The 13053-nt window shown below is 44.5% G+C and overlaps 1 protein-coding gene across 1 annotated transcript in view; it reads left to right on the forward strand.

The window, feature by feature from the left end:
• Positions 1-12157, forward strand: part of LOC123746731 (calcium-binding mitochondrial carrier protein Aralar1-like) — a 48927-nt gene extending 36770 nt beyond the window's left edge. Inside the window, exons 7-9 of the mRNA XM_069312528.1 lie at positions 792-920; positions 1471-1579; positions 10860-12157. The gene's annotated coding sequence lies outside the window, so the exon portion shown is untranslated. The remainder of the gene's footprint in view (positions 1-791; positions 921-1470; positions 1580-10859) is intronic.
• The last annotated feature ends 896 nt before the right edge of the window (positions 12158-13053 follow it).

A 13053-nucleotide genomic window follows, 5' to 3' on the forward strand; every position in this document is an offset into this window, starting at 1 on the left:
TTTGTCTTGTTTAGTGTAGGTGGGTGGCGACGGTACACGTGGGAGTGTGTAGGTGGTGGTTATGTTGTTGATATTGGTGTAATTGTGTAGTGAGCGGGATAGCGTGCGCTCCACCAGTAGTGTATGTTGAGGCAAAATTGAAAATACATGTAAAGTGACTTTTTTAAGTTATGGTTGAGCTTCAGGTATTGGTGCACGATCTGTTGGTTATCATTGTGTAGCAGGAAGTATTTGGTGTGGACTTGATTTTGTAGTGTTAATGGAGAATTGTGTACTAGGAACATAGTGTCCTTTCCTTGGAACATAAGCAGGCAATGTGTGGTGATATAGGTACCCCAATTACTACTGGTAGGTTATTATTGGGCAGTTAAGGTTGTCTAACCAGAAGTGTAACATAGAGGGTTATTGGGGGAAGGGAGGATGATTATGCGGGAACACGGAGGCCGAATAATTGAAAATATCTTGTTTAGCTTCTGATTGTAGGTATACCCGACATGGTGTTTTGAGTGTGGGGAACGGTATTGTCATGGCTGCGCTTTGATGGTATTGAAAAGAATTAGCACTGGTCCGAGGTGCAAGACATGTTTGGCTATGTATTGTAGTTTTCCCTCATCTAAAGGGAGTTAAATGTCAGAAAGTAATATACAAATTGTTAGAGGTTGAATTATATTATAGGAAATGAATTCGGAGGGAAGAGAATTGTGTAAGGAGTTTGGACTAGAGTATTCATAGATGGTTGTAGGCCTTAAGAATGTGAAATGGATACATATATTGAATAATATTTCATGGAGATGAGCGTGTGGAGAGGTGGGGGCTGGGCGAAACAGCAATGGTGATGTATCTATTTGTGAAGAAAGCAACATTGGTGGAGGGGAAGGAACGCCACACTGCAGAGTAATGGAAGAGGCTGTGACCTGCAGGTGTGTGATATGTTTATTTCAACACATCTTCCTCCAAGAATTTAGTTACGTAGTCGATAAAACTTAAATAGCAAGTAGTACTAAATATATTATAAATCGTGAAATAATCATGTGGTGTACTTTGAGCATTAGACGTCATGAGACCGAGCCTTACTAGTCGGAACAGTTTATTTTATAATAAAAGTAAATTGCTGGAGGTGACCATAACGTGTGCAAGCTTGGGTGTGTGTATATATGAGTGGTACGCGGTTTTCATGTATAGATGTTGAAATAAACAAAGAACAGGCCACACTCGCAGCTTCCAGATAAGAGATGAAGCTTAGTTGATAAACCCCCCCCCCCCCCCCCCCCCACAGTGTCTTGAAGGTTGATTGGCGCTTGATTCATAACTCGGGCCAATTTTGATTTGGGACATGCACCATGAGGCCCCCCCCCCTCCCTCCCAAGCTGTGTTGTTTTTTGAACAGTGCATGGCCGTGTATTTGAGATAGTAATGGTGAAAATTAATGATTATCGTATATGAATAATCAGAATCCTGAATACAATATAGTTTCGCAGGTGACACGCTTGAGGACCCTAGACGTGGATACCATCGTGTGTAGTTACTGTATGGACACAACCTCCAGGTGTTGAATGATCAAGTTTCTGTTCCATAGAAGGTACGACCGAATGACAATTTGTTGTAAATGTTTATAGTGCAGAATCGTCGAGCGTGTAATTTGATGGTTATTAGATATCCAGGGGGTTTTGAATAGTTATTAATGTTGAATGTATATAATAGATAAATAGGAGGGAGTCGCCTAGAAGGCGTGTCCTTACAGAGGGCAGTAAATATGTGGTCCGGTCCAGGAAGGGGAAATATATAGTTGATGTAGAGAAATAATAATAGGTAATTGTTGAATCATAAATGAATATAGTTGTAGGGAATCATAAGTAAATATTGAAACTAGAAGTACCTAATTTCCTACTATTTGTGTTGGGAGATTACACCAAGAGGTACGTAAATAGGAAGAATAGGTACCTAATTAGGAATAATAGGTTTAGGATAAGTACCAAATATTTAAAGTAAAAGTTACGTTATTGCATATTCCTTGTTTTCTACATTGTTGCTTTAAAATAGCATTGTATGTAGTTACCCAATATTATAATAATGTACCCCATGGAAAAAAGTGACCATTGTGATCATTGCTGTGTTATGGGGTTTTAAACTGCTGTATGTTGCCTATTAATGTTAGTATAAATGACGAATGAAGGTGTCAATGGAATGGGAACTTTAATATACCAATGTGGTTTAATATACCTGTACCTTCTAATCTCACGTATTGTTTGTATGAATCATTGCATTAAATGCGGTGTAATTGACCTAGTTAAAATTATCTTAGATTAAGGATGTGGGCGAAATGCTGCGCGTACTAATTGCCTTAGAAGTGTAAATAGCATGCTATGTATTATAACAAAGCCAATGTACCTTCTTGTATATATAAATGTGATTGGCATTCTAGGAAAACCAAATAAGTTTGTAATATATGGGGAACTTTACAGAACTTAAGGTAAATTGGTAATAGATATAATTGTAAAGGAGACGTGAATGTATTGTTAGAACATTGACTGTAATTGACTTACCCTGCTGTAAACGGTGGCTATATGAAATGTTATATTGTTTGTTACAATGTGTTATGGGTGACAAAATATGTATCCGTAATGTATTTATCTTTGACCCGCATCACGGGTCCAAGTGTATTGCTGTTACCTTCCTTGGGCTTGCAAGTAGGATATGTTTTTCTGGAATGTATTACAATTGATGCATTGCCCCCGTGCATGTTTTATTAAGTTATTAAAAGTGTTGGTTATTGTATTTAGTTATTGATGAAGTAACGTAGGTTGTGGTAGTTGGAGAGTTACAAATATGAATTAACTCAGGTAGGGTGTGATAGGCGCGGAGTAGGGCCCCCCCACCCCCCTTTACCTCAAGCTTACTGGCCCTGCATTGACGTTTAGTTACATCAGCTAAGTATTCCCGCAAATTATGCAGCGTCTTGCTGGAGGTTTTAGTTATTACTGGTTTACAGTTATGTTTGTTGATAATATTGGTTATCGCGTTTAAGTTAATAGGTAAAGTTAGGTAGGTTAGGGTAGCTGCTGTGTCACAGGCCTCCGGGCCGTACGTTTTAAGTTTTCATAGAATTTTATGTTCCATAAATGTCGTGAAAATAAAAAATAATTGTATGCAGTGTGACGGTGCACGTTTCTTTGGTGGTTTGACATTAGTTATGCTTCACCTACAAGTTCCCCCTCCCCGCTCAGCTCGTTGTCGCCGTGTGGGGGCTTAGTGGGCGGCTGCCGGAGTGTGATGCTCCTTGGGACAGTCCTCTGTCCTTTTCTAGCCTTGTGCTCCTGCTGCCGTCCTCTCCAATTCTGCTGGGCATCTTTTCCTTTTCCTTCTGTTTCGTTTTTCTCCCCCCTCTTCTCCTATCTGCTTGCCGTTTCCTGCCGACCTTTTGCTCGTTCTGGTTCTTCCCTTGGACTTCTTCTATTTTGACGCCCGGGTGCTTGAGGAGGCATACTCATGCACCCGTAGAACTGCAGTACCCGACGTCGAGAGCGAGGGGAACCTTTTATTGTCAATCCCCACTTCGTCACTGAACCCGATCTCGACGGACTGTCGGTTTCTTAAGGTGGCGTTTGTGGGGCGTATACTCGCGACGCACCCCTAGGAGGCCCCGACAAGATCGGCGATAGCTTCTTGTTGGGTGTCCTGCCTCTAATTGTGGCTCCATGGTGGGTGTGGGGGCACATTCGTGAGTGAATTATTTCTTTCGTCAAGATGATTACCCCTGCTTCGGCTTCTTCTGGTTTACCTTCTCAGGCTCGTGGGGTGGGCGACCAAGCCCCCGAGTCGGTCCGTATTGGAAGACCGGGCTCTGTAGCCTCCGCTGCATTGGGCCCCGACCTTGCTCCTCCTTTGGCCTCTCTGACTTCTTCCTCTGGCTCCCCTCCCTCCTCTGTGGTTGGGTCGAGCCCCAAGCCCCCAGTGGTGACTACCTCGTCCCCTGGCGTGGCTCCTTCTCTAGTTGTAACTACTGCGCCTTTTAACCCCTCTCTCTCTGGGGGTTCTCACCGCCGTCTTCGTCACGGCCGCCCTCGCTCGATTCCTTCCGGTTCTGCTACCTATCAAGCCTTGTTTGGTCCCGCTTCGTGGGCCAAATATTTTGATCTCCTCCCTCTTGATTCTGCGCCTCCTGACGATTTCTCCCTCCATCGACATCTCATTGATTCCGTGGATGCCTCCATTACTTTCAACCCCACTCGTCTCGGTACACGTGTCGTTGCTGCTCCTTCTCAGGATGCTGCTTCCCGCTTGGCTGCCTTATCCTGCCTTGGCGAGACCCCCGTTCGGGTCTCGAAGAACGTTCAGTTGAATGCCAGTGTTGGCACTATTTTGCTCCCGCCCCATGTTGCGACCGGTGTTCGGGACCTACGCGACTGCCACGACGATATTCGACATATCCTCGCTGCCCAGGGCCATTCTATTCTCCAGGTGGACACGTTTACTCGTCCCCCTCGTGGTAGTCGCCGTCAACCCCTCCGGGTTGTGAAGATTACCTTTGATGGTAGGACCCTTCCACCCTCTGTCATTCTTGCTGGTGCCAGGTGCTCTGTCCAGGAGTACATTCCTTCTCCTCGGCTCTGCAACAAGTGCTGGAGGTTTGGGCATGGTGCCCTCCGCTGCTCCGGGACTGTCTCTCTCTGTCCTTTGTGTGGTGGCGAAGGTCACTCTAAGTCGGAGTGCGCTTCTCCCCAGGCTCGTTGCCTCAACTGCGGTGAGGCCCATCCTACCTTCTCCCGTGCGTGTGTCCATTACAAGCTTGAGGCAGCCGTCCTCAACTTGAAGCACCGGGAGCGTTTATCTTTTCCTGAGGCGAGGCGCCAGGTTCGCCGGCTCCCGCCTTATGCTAATATCTCTTATGCTCGCGTGTTGCGCTCTTCCTCTCCTCGTCCTTCCCGCCTTCCTCAGACTCGCAACCGTTTCCAGGCCTTGGACCCTGATGCGCCCACTGCCCCCTCCTCTGTCCCTTTGGGTTCTCTCCCGAAGGATCCTCCTCCTGGTCCTCTGTCTGGGGTTCCCCTTCCTTCTACCCGGTCTGTCGTGTCTTCTGTGTCTTCTTCCTCGTCCCCCTCCGATCCTCCTTCCCATCCTCTTCCTCCATCTATCGGCTCTCCCCGCCGCCTGTCGGTGCGGGCGGATGTCCATCGCTCTCCTAACGGCCGTCGTGTGTGCTCTCGTTCGGCTTCTCCTGTTGAGACACTGGAATCCGTTGCCCGGTACGTAGTTGCTGGGACACCGGTCTCTTTAAGTCAGAAGCGTAAGCCTGGCTCCTCTCCTTCCTCTTCCCCGGCGGGTAAGAAGGCTTCGCTTTCTTCCTCAGCTCCTCCTTCTGGCTCTGTTGCTCCTTCCCCTCCCGTTTCAGTGCTTGCGCCCCCTGTTCCTGCTATGGAGGTTTCTTTGGCCCCTGCTTCCCTTTCGGTTGCTGCTCTTGCTGGGGTGCGCTCCTCTCTTTCTACTCCCCCTCTTCCTGCTGCTGTCCTTGACTGCTCCTCTCCGTTGTCTCCTCCTCCTCCTCCTCCGGACCCTGCCCGGCCACCTCTGATCTGTTCTCCCGTTTCCTTCCCTCCGTCTTTGCTCAGTTTACCCATGCCCCCTAACCCTGACTTTGCTGACCCTGATCCCGACCCTGATATTCTTTAACGTGCTCTGTTGCTCTTTCGCCTTTGTTTCTTCCTTGTTCTCTGTTTTTGTCCTTTCTCTTCTCGTCGTTGTCCATTCTTCAATGGAACGTTCGAGGTTATTACGCCAATTTCCTCGAACTCCAACTTCTGGTTTCGCGGTTTTCGCCCCTTTGTGTCTGTCTCCAGGAGCCGATGCTTGGTGCTCGTCCTGGTCGTTTTCGTGGCTATTCCTTTCTCTCCCCCCCCCCAGCCATTGCTGGGGCTTCTAATTCTTCTGCTCTCTTGATTCGGGCTGATGTTCCCTTTGTTCCTTTACTTTTTCCTTCGCCTCTCCATTGTTCTGCTGCTCGTATCTTTGTGGGGACATGGTACACAGTTTGTTCCATTTATCTCCCCCCGAGTGTCCCGCTCTCTCTTCCTGATTTGAAACACCTCCTAGACTCCTTGCCGGAGCCTGTGCTCCTGCTGGGTGACTTCAATTGTCGTCATTCTCTTTGGGGTGACGTTCTGACGAATACCCGGGGTCGCCTCCTTGAGCCGTTTCTCCTCTCTTCTTCCCTGTCTCTTCTGAATTCTGGTGAGCCCACTCATTTGGACTCTCGAACTCGCACCCTTTCTTGTCTTGATCTTTCTCTCTGCTCTTCTTCTCTTTACTTAGATTTCACATGGCAGGTTCTTGATGACCTCCATGGAAGTGATCATTTCCCCATCCTTGTTTCCTTTTTCTCTTTTCGCCCTTCCCTCTCTTTCCCTAGGTGGCAGTTTGCTAAGGCGGACTGGACCCTATTTTCCCTCAGTGCTACTCTCTCTGACCTCTCCCTTCTGCCCCTCTCTCGCGCTCTCCTCCTTTTTCATGACACTGTCTTCGACGCTGCCCTCCGCTCTATTCCTCGCTCTTCCTCTCTGGGTCCACGGAAGTGCGTTCCCTGGTGGAATGCGGACTGTGCTCGGGCTGTCCGCTGTAAGCGTGCAGCCTGGAAGAAGCACCGCCGTAGGCAGACGACCGATTCTTTTCTTTTCTTTCGGAAAGCGAGTGCGGTGGCCCGTAGGGCCATCCGTACGGCTAAACGTGAATGTTGGGCATCTTATGTCTCGACAATTACGTCCGAAACCCCTCTGGCCCAGATCTGGAAGCGTATCCGCAAGATAGCGGGTAAGTTCGTTCCCGATGTTTCACCGGTCCTTCACCTCCATGATACTCTTGTGGCGGACCCGTTGCAGGTCGCTTCCGAACTGGGTTCCCACTTTTCTTGTGTTAGCTCTGGTCTTCATCTTCCCCAATCTTTCCTTCTTCGTAAACCTGTCCTTGAGTCTCGTCCTTTAGATTTCTGCACTCATCTTCAGCTTCCCTATAATGATCCCTTCTCTCTCTCTGAACTTCGTTCTGCCCTGGCCCTCTGCGGTTCTACGGCGGCGGGCTCCGATGGTATTCATTATGAGATGCTTCGCCATCTCCCTCCGAGCACGTCTCAGTATTTACTGAGTCTGTATAATCGGATCTGGGAGTCGTCGTCAGTCCCTGAGGACTGGCTCGATGCCGTTGTCCTCCCTGTTCGCAAACCGGGGTCTCTGGGTACTTCCCCTAAGGACTTTCGCCCTATTGCTCTCACAAGTTGTGTCTGCAAACTCTTTGAACGTATGGTTAACGTTCGTCTGATGTGGTTCCTGGAACACCATCACCTCCTCTCCCCTTCTCAATTTGGTTTCCGCAAGTGCCGCAGCACGACAGATGTCCTGGTGAACTTGGAGGTCTATATTCGTACTGCTTTTGCTGCGAAGACCTCCGTTGTTGCCGTCCTTTTTGACCTAGAAAAGGCTTACGACACCACTTGGCGTTATCATATCCTATCTCAACTTCATTCTTTTGGCCTTCGTGGTCATCTCCCTCTCTTTCTCCGCAGCTTCCTCTCTCGTCGTTCCTTTCGGGTGCGCCTTGGTACCGCTCTGTCTCCCTCTTTTCAGCAATACGAAGGTGTGCCCCAGGGTAGTGTTCTGAGCACTACTCTTTTTCTGGTTGCCCTCAATGGTCTTCTTTCCTCTCTTCCTTCTGGTGTCTTCTCCGCTCTCTATGTCGATGATGTTACCCTTTGTTGTCAGGGTGATGATTCGCCTCTCCTTCAACGCCGGCTTCAACTTGCGATTGATGCCGTGTCGTCTTGGGCCACAGGTCATGGCTTCAAGTTCTCTACTTCTAAGACTTGTGCCATGACTTTTACGCGGAAACGGGTTGTTCTTCGTCCCTCTTTGTCACTTTATGGTCATCCCCTTGAATACAAAGATTCCGCGAAGCTTTTGGGGTTATTCCTTGACACTCGTTTGTCTTGGTCTCCCCATATCTCTTACCTCCGTGTTGAGTGCTCTAAGTCCCTTACCCTCCTTCGGGTCTTGTCCCATACTTCTTGGGGGGCAGATAGGCGCACTCTCCTTGCTTTACATTCCTCTCTCGTCCTGTCTAAGCTCGATTATGGTTGCCCTGCTTACTCGTCTGCTTCTCCTTCTACTCTTCGCCGTCTTGATGCTTTGCACCATACTGGGTTGCGCCTCAGTTCTGGTGCCTTTCGTTCGACTCCCGTCCTTAGCTTGTATGTTGACACTGGCTTCCTGTCTCTCCAGGACCGCCGTGATCGCTACTGTCTTCGCTATCTTGCGCGGTCCTTGCAACATCCTTCCTCTCGCCTCTGTCGTGCTTTAACTTTTACCCCTCCTGCGGTTCCTGTTCCTCTTCACCACCTCCCTCTTTCTGTCCGGTTATCTCGCCTCCAGGATTCTCTTTCCATTCGTATTTCTGATGTTTCTCCTCGTGTTGTTCCTTGTTTGCCCCCGTGGAGGGTCCCTCTTCCGCGGTTTTGTACATCCTTGACTCGTATCACTAAAGCTTTTACCCCTCCTACAGTTCTAAAACGCCTTTTCCTCGAGCACTTTTCTTCTCACTCCCGCTCCGTTTCTGTCTTCACCGATGGGTCTAAGTCAGCGGACGGTGTTGGCTACTCTGTTGTTTTTCCTGATCGCACTTATATGTGTCGCTTGCCTCCGGAGACTAGCATCTTTACAGCAGAACTTTATGGTATTCTCTATGCTCTTCGTCTCCTGCTTTCTCGTTGTCAGTCTTCCTTTGTGGTTGTTGTTGACTCTCGTAGTGCCCTCATGGCTCTCGGGTGCTTTAATCCAGTTCATCCGGTAGTTGTCGAGATCCAGCATTGGCTGTTTCTCGTTCACAGTAAATTTAAGTCGGTTGAGTTTTGTTGGGTTCCCAGCCATATTGGCGTGTCTTTAAATGAGCGTGCGGATGCTGCCGCTAAGGAAGCTGTCCGCTCTTGTCCCATCTCTCGTAAAGGCATTCCGTATTCCGACTTTTACCCGGTTATCCATTCCTCAGTCCTTACCCGTTGGCAGGCTTCTTGGTTGTCTGTTACTGGTAACAAGCTACGTACTCTTAAATGTTGTGTTTCCTCGTGGCCGTCCTCCTTCCACCGTAACCGGCGGTGGGAAACAGCTCTGGCGAGGTTGCGTATTGGCCATACTCGCTTAACCCATGGTCACTTGATGGAGCGCCGCCCTGCTCCTTATTGTCCTAGTTGCATTGTCCCTCTTACGGTCGTGCATGTCCTTCTTGAATGTCCTGACTTCCAGGACGAGCGTGTGTCTTGCTTTCCGACCGCCCCTCGCGGTCACCTGTCCCTCGATAGAATTCTTGGTGACTCGGATAGTTTTGATATCGTTCGCCTTATGCGTTTTTGTTCTCGTATTGGCATCCTTGGTGATATTTAGCGCCCTGTGATTATTTTGCGTATTTGATGGCGCTACATAGCCTTCCCGGTTTGGTGCCTTCTTTTGATAATTACTTACTTACTTCACCTACAAGTTAAACTAAGTCATGTAGGATGTCCTAGACGCTGTATTTTGGCCTCATGGCTCTGGCTAATTTTATCTTGGACTCATATTATGATTAGTTCCTTTCGGAATGTATTGGTACTCATGCATTGTTTCAGTGGAAGTCATGTTACTTACCGCTTTAGAGATAGGTGGTGATTGTTGACTTTGTGATGACGTTATTACTGACAGGTGGAGAGTACCATTTTCGTTTAGCAGTAGCAGTAAACGTTTGTAGTCGTTTTGTCTGGCCGGTGTAGGGCGAAAGAATCTGCAGGCTCCCGGTTTATGCAGACATGTGTGGCGTCCCAGGCCGCTGGTTATCCGACGTGTTGTCTGCTGGGTGTAGGCGGGAAGATACTGGTGGTTCCCAGGCCGGTGGTTTATCCAGACGTTTGTGTGGGCAATGTAGCCATGAAAGTTATAGCCACTGGCGTCTTAGGTGAGTGCGTTCATGGTCTGGTCTGCAGCCAACGTTCTTCGTGTGATGAGTTAAGGTGGCGATGTTATTCAGGTATTATGTTTATATTTGTCGTATAAATATGCGGGCTTCGCGGCCGGTGGTTTATGGAGACGTTTTACAAATAGGGATCGCTAGCCTTCCTGGTGTCCATGTCACTTTGCCTCAGATGGGGAGATGTTTAAGTTGTTGGATTACTGCTGGTCGCAGATGGTCATTGACACTGAGACTAAACACATTGACGCGTGTTAAGGCAGTTTCTTAGGTTAACTATTGAGGTGTAACATTGTTTCGGAGGCGAACATAGAGTGGAGATCAGTGTAACGGACTCTGTTACCCTCGTTATAATTTGTCACTGTGGACGGAAGCATGTTGCGCCTTAAGAGGTGTTCGTTATAAGGTTATATTTATAGAATTATTTTATAATATATACATAGTGGTCATATAAATATATATTGTTTGGTTGTTTGATAATATTAAAATTTAAAAGTAAAAAAATAAATATGGGTTGCTAGATGGATGGCCGTTGATTAACTTGTGGCCTTGACGCCGATACGGAAAGTGGCCCCCCCCCCCCCCCCCACCTATTTTTGTCGGTAAAGTTCTGCTCGGGTTGGTAGTTACCTTACTTAGCTAGAGACTAGTTTCGTGGGAGATCTTTTTCTCTTCCTTTCCCCTGTGCCAGTGATCCTTTTCAGACTTCTCCAGAGGGTATCAGCCTGGCTTTATGCATTAATGACAGTTGGGCAGTTCGGTTTCGGAAATGTCCCCCTCCTGTTAGAAACGAATTCCAGCAGTAGCCTTAAGGGGTAGGTTCGTTGGCTGTGACGTTGATAGTGCATGGCCGTTTCTGCCCACTCTTACTGCCTTAATACTTCCAGAACCGACTACGGAAGGCGCACGAGGTACACCATTGATGAAGAATGGAAAGGGATGGAGCCCGAGGACAAACAACTGGACCCATGAGTTCGACCTACATTCCTAGTTCCAGCGGGCAGCCGAGGCGTTCGCCCTTCTGGGTTGTTGTTTCCGCGCGTGGTTTGCGGTGCTCGGGCGGAACCCCCAAATTGATAAGCCTGCAGATAGCTAAGAAATAATCGGATGAATTGTAATTAGTGTAAATAAATTAATGCAAGTTTAATTGACTACATATAGATGTAGTTATGAATTGTAATTAAAATGTAGTTTATAAATATAATGAATAATCATACTAATGATTGCATAATACTTTGTTATGCACTAGTGAATAAGTCATTATCATTGCTGTTAATGAGCAAATATTGTTACTGAATAAAATAGGTAATACATATAGTAAATAATAAAAAAAAAAATGAGTTATTAATATATAATCAAATAAAATATGATTTAGCATTATCCAAAAAATAAGTCTGCAATCTGAGCAGGTTTTGTTCCAAGGTGAGAAAATTTAAATTGAAGTTGTGTTATCGTTGAACGTTGTGTAGTGACAAATGTTAAAGTAAAACACAATCGAAAATAGATATGAATAATACCTTTGAGGTTTGTAACCTGTTTGGTGTCTCGTCACTTGCACAATAGTGAGTGTGTGAGAAGATCTGTTATCTCCCGGAGTGTGAGTGACATGGAAAAGATAGTGTTATTATTAATCATGGAAGAAAGTAGTGAGAATATTATCTTTGAGCGTTAATTGATTGAAATGTAGTGCCGTTGATGTAGAATAATATACTCATAGATAGTACTGTATTAACGTGAAAATGGAATGTTGTAATTGTACGGATTGAATTTATTGGGTAATTGGTAGAAATAGGCTGAGGTACTCGTTAGTTTTAGTGAATAATATTGTTTGAAGTGTTGTCAAAGAACATACTTGAATTTTAATACATAATGTTCTTTCGAGTGTCAAGGTATTTAAGTTTGTATAGTTATCAATAAGTAGTGTACCCACATAAAATTGTATGGATGTGTGATATCATTATGATAGACAGTATACATCGCAGCTACAAGAATTTTGGGGCAAGAGTGTAAAATTTATATGCTTTGGTTACTATATTACAAATGAATCTTGTAATGTGTATTTGCAGTCAGTGAATTTGTGTGGCTCCTTGAGGTTCCGCAAGTATAGGTGAGTGGAAGTACCCTAAATGACTCTATCATCTTGATAATAATAATTGCATGTGTGAATAAACATAGTTGAATTGAAGGTTGTTTTGTGTGTGTTTGTTTTTAACAACCTCTTCTTCAGTATTGAAGAATATTCTTCAATATTATTATTCAATATTGAAGAATAATCTTCAATATTATTCTTCAATATTGAAGAATATTCTTAAAAATTAAATAATATTCTTCAATATTCCTGAATATTGAAGAATATTCTTCAATATTGAAGAATAATATTGAAGAATATTCTTCAATATTTAAGAATATTCTTCAATATTAATATTATTGAAGAATAATATTGAAGAATATTCTTCAATATTGAAGAATATTCTTTAATATTGAAGAATATTCTTCAATATTATTCTTCAATAATATTAATATTGAAGAATATTATTCTTCAATATTAAAGAATATTCTTCAATATTGAAGAATATTCTCCAATATTAAAGAATATTCTTCAATATTAAAGAATATTCTCCAATATTGAAGAATAATATTGAAGAATATTCTTCAATATTGAAGAATATTCTCCAATAATGAATAATAATATTGGAGAATATTCTTCAATATTGAAGGAGAATATTCTTCAATATTAAAGAATATTCTCCAATATTGAAGAATATTCTCCAATATTAAAGAATATTCTTCAATATTAAAGAATATTCTCCAATATTGAAGAATATTCTTCAATATTATTCTTCAATATTGAAGAATATTCTTCAATATTGAAGAATATTCTTCAATATTATTATTATTGAAGAATAATATTGAAGAATATTCTCCAATATTGAAGATTATTCTTCAATATTGAAGAATATTCTTCAATATTGAAGAATATTCTTCAATATTTAAGAATATTCTTCAATATTGAAGAATAATATTCTTCAATATTAATATTATTGAAGAATAATATTGAAGAATATTCTTCAATATTTAAGA

Source organism: Procambarus clarkii, chromosome 72 (genome assembly GCF_040958095.1).
Source record: "Procambarus clarkii isolate CNS0578487 chromosome 72, FALCON_Pclarkii_2.0, whole genome shotgun sequence".
In the NCBI taxonomy this organism is placed as follows: Eukaryota; Metazoa; Arthropoda; class Malacostraca; order Decapoda; family Cambaridae; genus Procambarus; species Procambarus clarkii.